The 15,881-nt window shown below is 42.9% G+C and overlaps 1 long non-coding RNA gene across 1 annotated transcript in view; it reads left to right on the top strand.

Moving 5' to 3' along the window:
• Nucleotides 1–11,544, top strand: part of LOC126956675 (uncharacterized) — a 31,718-nt gene extending 20,174 nt beyond the window's left edge. Inside the window, exons 2-3 of the long non-coding RNA XR_007726450.1 lie at nucleotides 7,586–7,698; nucleotides 11,263–11,544. This is a non-coding gene — a long non-coding RNA (uncharacterized LOC126956675). The remainder of the gene's footprint in view (nucleotides 1–7,585; nucleotides 7,699–11,262) is intronic.
• Nucleotides 11,545–15,881: the final 4,337 nt, after the last annotated feature.

Genomic DNA, 15,881 nt, shown 5'->3' with positions numbered 1-15,881 from the left:
TTGGGAGAAATCTAACTGATTAAAAATGATCAACAGTTACTTGCCAATTGACAGTAAGGGCAAAGGGAGAAATAAGATGCTAGATATATTTTCAGATTTCTCCTTTGGTAGTGTGATTAGAATTTTACTACTATTGTTAGTGTTACTAGTAAAAGTAATAGTAAAATCTAATAGTACTCCTAGAACTACTAGTACTACTTATACAACTACTGCTGCTGCTGTCACTATTATTACTAGGGCTACCACCACCACTACTACCACTGCCACTCCCACCACCATGACCACTACCACCAGCACCACCACTACCACCACCACTACTACCAGCACCACCAACACCACCATTACTACCACTACTAGCAACCACCACCACTACTACCACCACTACTACCACCACTACTAACCACCAGTATTAACCACCACCAGCAGCACACCTAGCACCATGTTCAGAAGTATCCCACACTTGGTTTAATGCTCCATTGTCTCTATCTTGAAATCTTTTTTTTTTTTTTTTTTTAACAAAAAGCCAGTTTGTTCAACTTTTTCTTGTGAGAACTGGAGTGGCAACTTCCAAGTTTTTCACATGTCAGAGCAAAAATCAAGGGAGACACTTTCAGTTAGACCATGTTGACCTTGAATGCCCTGTGGGGTGTCTGCAATACATTTGAAAATATCCACCTCTTTCAGGAGAAAGCTATCTGGTCTAGCTGTGCCAAGCACCATCATACAAGGGATTATCTTCTTGATTAGTGTTTAGGGATGACCAAATTTGTGCCCAGTTCTTCAACCCCAGACAGGAGGCCCTGAAGACACTGGCAAGAGGTGCTCAGGAGAAGGACCTATGCCTGGGGTTGAGAGGAACTGCACAGCATCCAGAGGGTAAGAGAACCATTAGAAAAGAAGGGAAAGATAAGTGTTAAACCTGTGGAAAGGTTCAGTAAATGGGCTTAGAAAACAGTTCTTTGATTTTAAGTAAACCTTTTAAAGTCAAGATAATGGTTTTGTTTTGTTTTTTTCTTTTTCTTTTCTTTTTTTTTTTTACCAAAATAGCCAATATGATAAATATATTTATTTTGACAAGTGTTAGGACAACAGCAACAACAAATTCTTCCAAGTTACAGCAAAGCGATGTTTAAGCCTAATTAAACATGGTAAGAATTCATTTTTGAATGCAAATCTGACAAGACAACACAGTACAATGGAGGAGTGGCCTGTCATGGAAAATGGTAGCCTCCTCTGCTGCAGATATTTCAGGAGTATTTCTAAATACAATGGCACAACACACTGCAAAGGCATAATGCAAATGGTAGGAAGTGCGTGAAATACACAGAAATAGCTTCACTTCCAATAAGAAGATGCTTTGATGCATTTTCAGAGAAGATGCTCAAGCACAAAACTAAGTGAAAGATGATAAATAAATGATGATTTTTCCTGAAAGTTTGAGTTCATAAAAACCTAACTCCCTCTTTCTTCACTGATGTATGCAGGAGCCTATATGGCCATGAGTGCTGTTTTCTTAATTTTTCCCTGAGGTTTCTCCATTTTAAGAAAAATCTAAAGGAGGAAAAAGGACCTGTGGTTTGATGAACGACCACACTTTGGGATCCTGTGAATGCTCTTTAAGCTCATGGGGTCTTCCTGGGTTTCAGTTTTAAAAGTCAAACTATTTAAATCATGAAACTGGAAGTAACTGCATGAAGAAGCTGCTTAGGTGCCTGTCGAACAAGGAAGCCCTCTGAATACCTTTGAAAACTCCAAAATGTTGGAGGGTCTGACATCACACTAAGGCTCGATGTGGACTCAGGAGTCCCTTTGCTTGAAAATAAATTTAGTGACCGTTCTATCAGTTATAAAATTATTAAATTCTTGAATAGAGCACATGGCACACATGTTGGAAAGTATTGATGTGTGTAAATCTCTATCTTATTACATTCTTTTTGTACTTTTAAACATGCATGCCCAGTGCCACATACAGCAGTATGTTAGATTTATACATCCTTCAACTGATGAAATGAGCCAGAACATTTACTTAAACCTAGACACGACTGTTGCAAGTTTACTGCCAAATCATAGTTTATATTTTTCTATTGGGTTTAAATAATTCAAACATGACCTCTTTGTGCTGGGACAAATGAGTACCATGTGTGATCCTGCAATGGAATCTGTGAGTCAGTGTGAAATTATTTCGTGTTTTCTGCTTATTACCATAATATTAATTCACAGTTCCAATGAGACAGGTTGGGGCTACCACACTTCCTGTAACAGTGCTTAAAAAGATGAGAAATTGTAAATCTTTTACGGATCCTGTTACCTCAAATGAGACTGAAAGGTTACTAAGAATTTTCAGTAGCTTCCCCCACCAACCCCCAAGACAAGTCTGTCTGTTGTCACAGGAAATAGCGGCTCATTCATAAAAAGCTCATTCAGAGGCTCTCCGTTTGTCTGACCTACAGGGCAGAGTTCAAACTTTTGCCAACTGATTGAAGGGACATCTTCTCTGCACTCACTCAGCACTTAGGGAATGTATTTTCCATCAGACACCTAAACAGGGAAAATTTTTCCCCTTCCCTACAGAGTGCCTTTCCCAAATGATGCAGAGAGGGCTAGAAAATTCCATTTCAAACAAAATGGGATTGCCACAAATTTGTAACTCAAAATTTGAGAAAGTAGATTTATCTGCCTATCATGATCCAGATTACTTTTTTCCAAAATAAATTCTAAAATAAATCAGATTTAGAATAAAACAGATTTAAATTATGTTCTCTTTTTCCCATTTCCTGGAGAAGCGAACACTAACCTAACGTGGCTCCAAGTCAATGACGTGATTACCTCTTCAAGCCACTGGAACAAGGCTGAGCGAGTGCATCGCGGAATCACAGAACATCACGTTGGAGGGAGCAAAGTGTTACCTCAGCAACTGGGTTTTACAAGATGGAGGATTTAGTGCCAAGATAGCTAGCCCGGGGACATGGCGAGGGAGTTATTAAAATCAGCTCAGGGGTTCGCAGGAGGATTCTGAAGAGGGCACATTGTCCAAAAGGAGAGCTGAAGGCAGGTGGGTTTACGTTGTGCCTCGTGGCAGCAATTACTGAATGGCAGCCTAGAGCGAGCCAGGGGCGTCCATCACGCCACCGCCACTCACTTCCTGAAACAAGTTGTAATGCCTGTTTATCATAGACCTTAATTCCCTAATGTCGGGAACAAAGGCAAGTATCAAAATCTAGCAAATTTTTTTGACACTAGGAAGTGAAGCAAAGGACTAACCTCTCCTCAATCCCATCTTTGTTAAAATAAACTCTCATTTTAGCAGCTCATTCCAGATGTCAGTCAAGCCCTACACATTAGCACCAAATAGTGCCCGTGACTAAAGCCACAAAAGAAACAGAGTAGAACGTAAAATGAGAAGTGATTCCAGGTGACTTTCCCGGTAGAATAGAAACCACGCAGCTGGTGGAGTCAGAGGCAGTGGACACATTTGGGGAAGTAGAATCAGCTTGCGCTGTCTGTTGCTTGGTGTTGTGCTGTTTTGTTTGTTTGCTGTTTTGATTAGTAGACACTTCGATAGCAGCATGTGTATGTCAGTGAATGCTGGGGTCTTCCCTACCAGCTGAGAGCTCTCTGTTGAACAGAGCGTGCAGGATCAGCTTAGGTTTTTTAAATTATTGTTATTTTCACAAGTCAAACAACAACTGCGCTTTGCATAGAATCATCTTTTCCAAACTTGGAAAATTTACATTTAGCACCTTTCTTTTTAAAACATGCAACCTATCCTTGCACTGGATACTGTGGTAGAGGACGGGGAGACATGAGATATATCTCACTACAAGTTCAGTTGAGATGCTTTCCATCCCTCCCACACCATAGCTGAAGGATCAGTGCTTACCAGGTGGAGATTGGGGCTTACAGGGCTCTAAAGAAGCCTAGACAAGGGCCCTTCCTTAGAAACGCTGTCTGGGTTTAATACAAAACCCAGAAAAATATATAAAAATATATATTTATACAAACCCCCCCAAAAAATACTATATATGATATATCATATATAATATGTCATATATTCATATATGATATATCATATATAGTTGTATATTCATATATGATATATCATATATAAGTTATGTTATATATTATATGATATATGTAATATAACATATATGCATATAGTATGTTATGTATTATATATGTAATATATAGTATATGTAACATATATAGTGTATATGTTATATATTATATCATATATATGTTATGTACTATATATGGTACATCATATGTCATATATATGTTATGTGTAATATATAAAATATGTCATATATGATATATATTTTATACATGTTATATATTTTAAATATGATATATATCATATATTATATATATGGTTACATTATCATGTCAGTAAAGAATAAGTCCACAAGTACAAAGTCATTTTGTGACTCTTCTCCAACATTTGCTCTACAGAGTGAGGCAGGAGTGTTTACAAAGTAGGTTTGAAAACTGACTCTCTGCTACCTGGGCAGTGCAGACACCAGCACCTGGCCCTCTGCTCTGTGGGAGGGGAGGGCGGCCCAGGCCACCAAGCAATCACATATGACAGTGGAGGGAGCCCACGTGCAACTCTCCTCTCAGCCTCCATGGACGCTCTGTTTATTCTCGTCCCTATCAGAAGCAGTGCCTTGCCATGGAAAGTTGTGTGGAGTGATAATCTCAGACCCTTCTAGAAGGAGGGGACCGTTGCTTTATCTTTAACTGAGCTTTAAGACCACAGATCTGACTGGTAGGAAAGAGTTCTGCACATTTTCTATTCCTGTTGGCCAGTGGCCATTTCCAGCCAAGAGAGGGAGACCTGAGCCCTTGTGGACTTAAAGGAGCCACAGCAATTTGAAGAGGGCATTTGTGCTACCGTGGAATCCGACTCCTCCTCCAATCCACCCACCCCTTTAAATCACGTCATGATGGCATCGCCCTCTCTCTAAAACGATCCCACTTTTAAGGACCCGAAGGAAGATGACTCTTGGCCCCACTCGCCCATGTCTATCAACTGGGCCTTATTACCAACCTCTTTCTACTCAAGCATTTCAGGCAGTTTATGAAACTAGTAAATAAACAATATATGTGTCCCTGAAACACTGATTGATGATTAAAAAAAGAAGACAAGGCAAGATTCCTGAGAAGAGCATCGAACACTTTGCAACTCCAGGCCTACTCTTTGGAGAGAAGTGCATGACTGAGATCACTTTTGCTCCATATCTGCAATTCCATCACCACAAAGTTTGACCGATCTCTGAGCTCACCGGAATTGTGGAGTCAGGCTCTGGGCTTATGCACTCAAGGAGGGACAAAGCCCGTGACCCACTGGAGGTGGTGGAAGGGAAAGGTCACTGACAAGCTAGACATCTGAGACCTCAGCAAGGAGGAAAATCAGCATAGGAAGTAACAGAAATACCCCAAACTCTCTAAGTAACAACTCTAACAGGGGATTAAGCCTGACTTGGCTGACAAACTCAGAAGACGTGAACAAAGAAAGATACGAAGATACGACAGAATCACTTCCTTGCTTCCCATAACACATTTGTTTGAAGGGAAGGAACTAAAATTAAAGAGAGATGACTGGTTAAGGGGAAGAACTGGGTTCTGCATGGTGGAAAGTGTTCTCCCCCTGAAACGTAAGAGGAACCTCAGGAATAAATCAAGGGAACACTCGAAGTCTCATCATTTGATGGGAGTGTCCTGAATAGGGGGTCTGCCACATGTATCCATCCCCAACACAGTTGCCCTGCTACCCTCATGGAACACGGGTGGGCAGTGGGCAACTGAGGTTGGGACCCCTGGAAAATGCAGACACATGCACAACGACACTCTTGCACATGCACACACACGTGGACAGGCACACACACAGCGACACTCTTGCACATGCACACACACGTGGACATGCACACGCATAGTGACACTCTTGCACACACACGTACATGTGGACAGGCACACACACAGCGACACTCTTGCACACACACGTGGACAGGCACACACACAGCAACACTCTTGCACACACAGTCACATGGACAGGCACATGCACAGACACACTGTGTCCAGAACTGGTTCCTTCAGATGGGTTCTTGGTCTCACTGATTTCAAGAATGAAGCTGCGGACCCTCACGGTGACTGTTACAGTTCTTAAAGATGGTGTGTCCAGAGTTTGTTCCTTCAGATGTGTCTGGAGTTTCTTCCTTCTGGTGGGTTCGTGGTCTTGCTGACTTCAGGAGGGAACCCACAGACTTTCACAGTGAGTGTTACAGCTCTTAAAGGTGGCACGTCTGGAGTCGTTTTTTCCTTCCAGTGGGTTCCTGGTCTCACTGACTTCAAGAGTGAAGCCGCAGACCTTTGCAGTGAGTATTACAGCTCATAGAGGCAATGCAGACCCAAAGAGTGAGCAGCAGCAAGATTTATTGTGAAGAGGGAAAGAATAAAGCTTCCACAGCGTGGAAGGGGACCGGAGACGGTTGCTGCTGCTGGTTCGGGTGGCCAGTTTTTATTCCCTTATTTGGCCCCGCCCACATCCTGCTGATTGGTTCATTTTACAGCGTGCGGATTGGTCCATTTTTACAGAGTGCTGATTGGTGCGTTTACAAACCTTTAGCTAGACACAGAGTGCTGATTGGTGTGTTTTCACAGAGGGCTGATTGGTACCTTTACAAACCTTTAGCTAGACAGAGAGTGATGATTGCTGTGTTTACAATCCTTTTGGTAGAGGGAAAAGTTCTCCAAGTCCACACCCAACCCAGAACCCCAGCTGACTTCACCTCTCAACACTCTTGCACACTCACATACACGTGAACAGAAACACGCACAGTAACACTCTTGCACACACACACACGTGGACAGGCGCACTTTTGCAGCACAGGACTCACTCTCAAGTCCATGCCCACACGCACAGAGGCAGCTTTGTGAACTCTGAGGGACACAGACCCAGTGTCCTGACCCCTGTGAGCTCCTCAGTTCTCACCCTGCCGCTGTCTGCTAAACAAAGATTACAGCAGGGCTCTGAACACTGAGGTGTGCCCGAGGCCATTTGTCAGGGGAGGCTGAGTGGCTGCCAATTAACTGAGTGCTTTAATTGTGAGGCATCATTATGGAACCCGTCTCCCCAGCACTGCTCTTCAGATGTCAGACATGGAAGAGAACACGCACGTGAGCGACCTACAAACTCCAGATCACGGTCATGTGCCATCCCAATCTATCCCCCATTCTCCTGCAGGGCCCTAATCTGACCTTCAGTGAATAAAAATCAAAGTTGAATCAAGTTCAACAACGGGAAACCTGCTGGTGATTAAAAAGTGATCATTGTTTCTGGTGACCAGAGGTGTCATAAGGACAGTCTTTAAGGAGGAACTTGGAGATCCTGCCCTTTGAGTGGCTCTGCATTCATAAATCATCACACCTTCCCAACCTGACACACCTTTTCACTTCCCATTAATTCCAAAACTACTTTCTGGTTTGGTAGTTAGCTTTCAAACTGTCAGGACAGAATGTAATTGAAAGTGAATTTGATTAAAGGAAAAATAGCTCTGCACACCAGCGATTGGGGTCTGATTTGTTCCAGGGATGAGAGGAGTGGAGCGGTGTCAAAACACAGGGGAGCTTCTCCTGCACTCAACAGGCCAAGCCCAGACAGAACATCAGTCAACTGAGGCATGAGAAGGTTTCTGATGTGAGGTAGGTTCTCCTGCGGATGGAGGGCCGGCAGCAAACGAACCACAGTGACCACTGTAGATAGCTTCCTTGTCTCGCAGCCTCGACAGAAGGCAGGTCCCAGGACAGCTTCAGTTTTCCACGAGGAAACTGAGGCACCAAGGGTAAGACTTGCTATCACTAACCCTGCTAGTAACTGGTACATGCAGTATAAGAACCCAGGGCTGAGGCCATCAAGCACATCCTCACTTGCCTTAGAACCAGAGTAACCTGGCACTAAAAAAAAAAAAAAAAAAAAAAGGGAATACACAAGACTTCTTGATATAAATTTTCTGCAGCAGTTGGAAATAATTTGTCCTAGAACCAGAGACTAAATAATCAGGAACATTAGAGACTGTCTAACTCAAAATCCCTTATAATAAACATGGGGCAGGGCACAGAGATGCTGGGTTTCTCATCCAGATTCACAGGAGAGTGCCTTGTGCACCGTGGGTCTGAAGATTCTCGGTCTGAGTGTCCATATCTGTCGTGTGGGGCTCAGTTTAAAGATCCCAGGGCCAGCTCTAGGAATTTTCAAACAGTATGCTGACTCTATACAAACCCCCGTCGCCCATTCCTTTCTGCTAAGGATTAGAATCATTCTTGAGAATTTCAACAACACATGCTGCCAAATGTACTAGATGCAAGGAGAGCGTTTGTTAGAATATTCTGTGGATAAAACCTGGGGCACAGGGACTCAGCAGCGATGCACATTTGCCACAAAGGTGCCCTGACCCAAACTTTCCAGTTAGAAGGCAGCGAATATGCGTGTTGACACTTTGTATTCAAATACACATTTCTACGATGAAATACCTTCCACAAGAAACAGCTTCCAGCAATCTTTCTCCCTATCATCTGTTTGAAAGACACGCTTATGCGTAGAGAAGGGAGTGCATAGTGAACAACCTCTTCGCTTATTTGTAAATTTTGGAAAGCATAGGCGAAATAGTCACCGTTTTAAAAAGAGACTGTACTTTAAATGAGAAAAGGTCTTAATTAGTCCAGAGAAGGACTTTCTAGTTGCTTTTCTCCTCCAGACAAAAACCATTAATTCAAATGTGCTGAGGGAGGTTTCGGAATATTGAACTGGAGCTTTGAAATTGCCATTAGAATGGCCCACGTTTATTCCTGCCATGCACGATTAGAACAGAAAGCCAACAACAGCACAAAACCCTGAGCTCCAGTGAACACCAAGCAGGAGCTCATGAGATAAAGGGTGATTTCCTAAAAATGAGGGCAGATGCTTCTGTGAACATATGTCAGTGTTACACGTACACTTGCTAGTCTTCATTCAGAGAATACGTTTTGTTTTGTTGTATTCTACATACATATATGGTTTCCTGGCTCTGAGCGCATGGTAGAGAAACCCGGGCAAAGAATGATCACCTTTGCCTTCCTGGCCTCAAAGACCAATGGCCATACTGCATTTCCTGATTGGGTCAAGAAACGGATCTCCCATATAAAGGAGCAATTATCAAGTGTTTCTTCCCTTTGGGGGAACTATTTTAAGGAATATCAAGACACAAATTCATATTTGATATAAATAAGCTTTCTAAGTTGTCTTCATGAAAAACATATGACATCTCTCTTTGTACATATTAAAAACCTTCCTTAATTTTTTTGGGGGGGGATTATCATTAGTTTTTTTTTTAATACTTTAAGTTCTAGGGTACATGTGCATAACGTGCAGGTTTGTTACATATGTATACTTGTGCCATGTTGGTGTGCTGCACCCATCAACTCATCAGCACCCATCAACTCGTCATTTACATCAGGTATAACTCCCAATGCAATCCCTCCCCCCGCCCCATCCCCATAATAGGCCCCAGTGTGATGTTCCCCTTCCCGAGTCCAAGTGATCTCATTGTTCAGTTCCCACAATACTAGTCTCTGATAAAACAGACTTTAAACCATCAAAGATCAAAAGAGACAAAGAAGGCCATTGCATAATGGTAAAGGGATCAATTCAACAGGAAGAGCTAACTATCCTAAATATATATGCACCCAATACAGGAGCACCCAGATTCATAAAGCAAGTCCTTAGAGACTTATGAAGAGACTTAGACTCCCATACAATAATAATGGGAGACTTCAACACCCCCCTGTCAACATTAGACAGATCAATGAGACAGAAAGTTAACAAGGATATCCAGGAATTGAACTCATCTCTGTACCAAGCGGATCTAATAGACATCTACAGAGCTCTCCACCCCAAATCAACAGAATATACATTCTTCTCAGCACCACATCGCACTTATTCCAAAATTGACCACATAATTGGAAGTAAAGCACTCCTCAGCAAATGTACAAGAACAGAAATTATAACAAACTGTCTCTCAGACCACAGTGCAATCAAACTAGAACTCAGGACTAAGAAACTCAATCAAAACCGCTCAACTACATGGAAACTGAACAACGTGCTTCTGAATGACTACTGGGTACATAACGAAATGAAGGCAGAAATAAAGATGTTCTTTGAAACCAATGAGAACAAAGATACAACATACCAGAATCTCTAGGACACATTTAAAGCAGTGTGTAGAGGGAAATTTATAGTGCTAAATGCCCACAAGAGAAAGCTGGAAAGATCTAAAATTGACACTCTAACATCACAATTAAAAGAACTAGAGAAGCAAGAGTAAACACATTCAAAAGCTAGCAGAAGGCAAGAAATAACTAAGATCAGAGCAGAACTGAAGGAGATAGAGACACAAAAAACCCTCCAAAAAATCAATGAATCCTTCCTTAATTTTTGAACAATTTACCGTTGGGCACAGTCCATAGTTGTAGGTTTAGAAGTAGATATAATTTATAAAATCATTATAATATGCCAGGCATAAAGGCCATGTGTTTTTATATTTCTCCTAGCATCCTCAAGAAACATCTGTGAGGTATGTAAATCAAAGAAAATGACCGAGACAAGTCTCAATCATTTTAGGAGGTTGATTTGCCAAAGTTAAGCTCCCATGGCTGGGAGATAGGTCTACGCCTTTCTCCAAAGACGATTTTGAAAGCTTCAATATTTAAAGGGGACAGGGTAGGTATTGGAGGAAGAGAAAGAAATGTTTAAAATATGTGGGTAGATAAGAGAAAAACAGTTACATCCTTTTGAGTCTTTGATCAGCCTTTCACTGAATATACAATTTTCATTTGAGGGAGGGGTAGAGGAACAGTCACCTATGTCTTGGTCTGGCCCAGTGAATCTGCATTTTACATAAGACAATATAAACAATAGGGCAGAGCAAGCCATCAGACAAGCATTTGTCTCAGGTGAGCAGAGGGATGCCTTTGAGTCTCACCCTTTGCCCTGCGCCTGTGAACAGGATCTATCCATTTGCATGGCCTGGAGAAATGTCACAGAATTGTTTTAGGGTAAAGATTTTGGGGTCCACAAGGAATTTCCTGCTGAGTAAGTTGTGAGGGAGATATGTAGCTTTTATCTTATTTAGGAACCCGATGGGAGGCAGGTTTGTGTGATCCAGTTTCCAGCTTGACTTTTTCCTTGGGCTTCGTGAGTTTGGGGTCCCAGAATTCATTTTTCTTTCACAGGTGGGTACCACAGGACAACCACAAAATCCTCCCGAGGCTTGGATCAGGTCAGCACCAAGCAGGGTCCTATGAAGTGTGCAGAGCCTGCTAGCCCTTCGCCTTCATACTGCATTCCGTCAGGAGGGGGACTTGGAGGGTTAAGCCACATGTTTGGACGGGAGCTGAGGAAGGGGCGTAGCTGCAACTGATGCCAAGCTCTTTCTCCAAGCCTGGGACCCTAACCATGAAGCGGGAAGAACCGTTAGAATCTGCGGTTATAAACGTCTTACAAAACATGTACAAGAAAAGGTAGACAAGCCAGTCCTGAAAATATAAATTGAAAAAGACCTGAAGCAAAAGTTAAGGTGACTAATTCTCAGATATTCCCTCTCTTCTCCAAAACTCTCAAGATTTGGCCACCCCGCAGCTCCTTGAGGACGTTTGCTCTCACAACACAAGAATCCTCTCCGAATTTCAGGGTGAAGAAAACATGAGTCATGTCTTACATTTCCGTTGATGACAGCAGGTGAGTCACATAGTGGGCGTCCAGCCATGTTGCCATGTAGCTCAGAAGGAGCCTGACACAAGAAGGGGCCGGCCATCTGTGGAGGTGGTTGGGGCAGCCAAGTCAGACTCCAGAGTGGGGGGCAGGGGTTAGGTGCAGTGAGAGCAGCTCAGCCACTGAGCTCCAGAGGGAGAGGAGGCCCCATTTCAGCATGGAGGTCATGGGGGTTAACTCTATGTGTCAACCTGACTAGGCCACGGTTCCCAGACATTTGGTCAATCATTGTTGCAGATGCTGCCGTAAAGGTATTTTTTAGATGAGATAAATCTTTAACTCAGTAGACTTTCAGAAAAGCAGATGACCCACCTTAATGTGGGTGGGCCTCGCCCTAACAGTGGGGGCCTTAATGGAAAGACTGCTGCCCCTAGAAGAAGAAGGAATTCAGCCACAACCTTCGGACTTAAACTGCAATTCTTCCATGGGTCTCCAGCCTGCGGGCCTACTTTGCAGAATTTAGTCTTATCAGCCCTACTATAGTGTGAGCCAGTTCTTCAAAATTTCTCTATCTTGTCTTTCTGTTTCTCTACATATATATGTGTGTGTGAGGGAGGTGTGGGTGGGTGAGTGTGCATGTATGAACCACACACATATACATATTGTGTATACACACACATATATATGTGCACATATACATGCACATACACACTCCCCACCCCCACACACATGCATGCATACACACATGCATGCACACACACACATGCATGCACACACACACACATATATTTATATGTATCTATATATTGATATATATATATATGTAGTCATGTGCCACATAGTGATGTTTCAGTCAATGAGGGACCACATATAGGACGGCAGTCCAATAAGATTACAATACCATATTTTTACTATGCCTTTTCTATGTTTAGATACACAAATACTTACCACTGTGTTATAATCGCCTATACTATTCAGTACGGTCATAGCAACACAGGTTTGTAGCATGGGAGCAACACACCTAGCCTAGGCAGGCAGTGGGCTATACCGTCTATGTCTGTGTAACTGGCTGAACACTCCATGATGTTCAGCTAACAACACATTTCTCAGAACACATCCCCATCATTAAGGGACACATGTCTCTCTTTCTTGTTCTTTCTCTCTCTCTTTCACACACACACACACACACACACACACACACCAGTTGACATAAAATCTCCACCTGGCAGGTGCCCTGGGACATGTGTGTGAGTAGGGAGGCTCCATGCATGATTCTTGACTCTAAAGCCCTTTATCATTCCAGGACAGCGTGTCGGGACTCACTCACTCAAGGTAACTGCACCAGACCATGAACCCAGCCACCACATGCTGACACGCACACAGGCACATGCACACAGACACACCACTGTCCTGCAGATGAGTGGATCCAAGCTTCTCAGGGTGGCACAGGTCTGCTGACAGGGGAGTTGCAGCCCCATCGGGGCTGGGGGAAATAGATGTTAAGCCCCACTGTTTCCTTGGCCCTGTGGCAGTGGAGAGGAAGACATGGTCCAAGGCAACCCTCTCAGCTCCAAGCGGAAGGATCCCTTGAACCAGCATTGTGAGTGAAAATATGCACTTATGGGAATTTCAAAGACCCCTTGAGGAAGGAAGTTTTGTACCGATGGGGTGAGCTGGGCTCTGCTGAGTTTAGAGTCTTGCCATTTATGGGACTGCACGGGCACTCACCAGCCAGTCATTCTGAAATACGTAAATGACAATCCCGTCCACTGGGCTCTTGTCTGGGCCTTTGTTCACCTGCATGCTGACCTCTGTCTCCACATTCGAGGAGGTCTCTCTCTCCCTGACACTGGCAGCGCCCACCTTCTTAGCCTTTCTTGTGCTTCCCTCTTGGGGAAGACGAATGATAAAAACAGGCAGAGGAACGTGAAAAGACCAGACTGGCTAGTCTTCTGGCCTTCGTCTTTCTCGTGTTCCGGATGCTTCCTGTCTTCCAACATCAGACTCCATGTTCTTCAGCTTTTGGACTTTTGGACCTACACCAGTGACTTGCCAGGCGCTCTTGGGCCTTTGGCCACCGACCGAAGGCTGCACCGTCAGCTTCCCTACTTTTGAGGTTTGGGGACTAGGATTGGCTTCCTTGCTCCTCAACTTGGAGACAGCCTCTTACGGGACTTCACCTTGTGATCACGTGATTCACTACTCCTTAATAAACTCCTATATATATCCTCTTAGTTCTGTCCCTCTAGGGAACCCTGACTAATACAATTACCAACAACAAGTATTTCCTGACTCTTGCCTTTTACAAAGACATGACCAACCTTCAGGTTTCCAGCCACTTTCTCTACAGCTGTGTTTTTCAATCACTTTTTCAATCACCTTAAGAGGCCTTTTTAGATCTCTTTTCTTGATGGCCTCAACCCATATAAATTTGAGGACACAGACCAATCGTATGTTTGATTATGAATTGGAAATACGTCTGTGTTTTATGCAAAAAATTAGTACTTTCTTTTATTCTCCCCATCACCCCCAAAACAGTTTTTGTCCCCCTGGGTTCTGACGTGTTTCCTGTTGAGGATATATGCTCTATGGCTCTTCATGGGTGGCTGGGAGCTCCAGAAGGAAATCACGCTATGGACATAACTGGGGCACTGGATGTTTATTCTTTCTCTCCAGTGAGCCCCAGTATGCCTTAATGATGCTTTTACTTGCCTCTGGTCCAGAGATTTACTAATGTACTGGTGTTCCCACCCCAGCTGCAATCCACACAGCGGAAAGAGCAGAAGTTACCCCGAGAAAATGCCATGTCCCCCTGCTGTGCTGCAAATCTTTCTTCTTTGTCTTTTTGTTTCCTTTCTCCAAATACTTGCTACTGCACCTCTGCCCCAGAATTAACACCTTCAGCTGTGTTCTGAATCTCATATCCTTTCATCACCTCCAAGATTTTATGCTTTCTGTTAATAACTTTACCTTCAGTGTCTGCATTCTATATTTTTACAAATGAAAAATTACATGCAAAAAAATTGGAACAAGTGTGCCATATGTTACTAGATCCTGGGATACCCAATTTTTGAATATGAGTTTGTCTTATCTTGTGCTTTCACCATGCCTGCACCATACATTTTTTCCCATACCCAAAAGGTGAGTATTTTCTAAACTTGTCTTACTCTCTGTCAAAATCTTAATCTCTCTGTTAGCCCAGAAAGCTCTCTAAGAACACTCCCGATCTGTTCAACTCCTCCTTGCTTTTTTTGAGACTAAATATATTAGGTTGGTGTAAATTAAAATGAATCTCACAAACTGCAATTACTTTTGAACCAATCTATTAAGCCTGTAAGAAGTCTTCCCTCAACCTCACCAATTTCCATTTCTCAACTTTGTCCCCAATATTTACTCCTAAGTCTGAGCCCTAGAGCCCTGAGTAGAGGGTCCTATCATCATAACACTTGTACTGTCTTATCGACATAACGTCACTTGACTGTGATCCTGCAAGATTGTGTACAGCTTTGGGGGCAGGAATTATGTTATTCATTTCAGAGTTTCCAGTGCCTACACCAGACCCAAGAAGAATATGTTTTCACAAGTCTGTTGAATGGTAGAACAAATGACTGATTGATGAAAACACAAATTACTTGATGGAAGAAAAGAGATAAGAATTTTAAAAATATAACCAGCTCATGCACAGCTTGACTAAATAACTGTAACATATTAACCCATTCAGAATAAATCATATACTTTCAAAGATAAAGTAGAAGCTTCCACAGCCAGACGTGCCTCTTAGATCTCTAGGATGCATTTATCCATTTTACGGAAGCATCTACACTACACATCTCCTCAGGACAGAGACCACACCGCTTGATGACGCGCCCGCAGGCTCAAAAAGTGGCCTTCAGAAGTGTTTAAACAAATGCTTCTTGATGTTAAAAGTCTGTTCTCCAAATAAAATAGAGACAGACAGCAGCACCAAGAATTCCAGGGCAGTTTATTTGACAGAAATGTTGCTTCTGAGTACAACTGATGTGATAAAACCAACAAGGAAGATAGCAATTTTATCAGGCTTTTACTCAGTATTGCTACTTTCCAGCGACTTTGTACCAGCAGCCTGTCATCAGTTTATATAATTAAGAACTGGAAAGGATTT

Source organism: Macaca thibetana, chromosome 6 (genome assembly GCF_024542745.1).
Source record: "Macaca thibetana thibetana isolate TM-01 chromosome 6, ASM2454274v1, whole genome shotgun sequence".
Taxonomy (NCBI): Eukaryota; Metazoa; Chordata; class Mammalia; order Primates; family Cercopithecidae; genus Macaca; species Macaca thibetana.
This window is presented reverse-complemented; position numbering and strand designations above follow the sequence as displayed.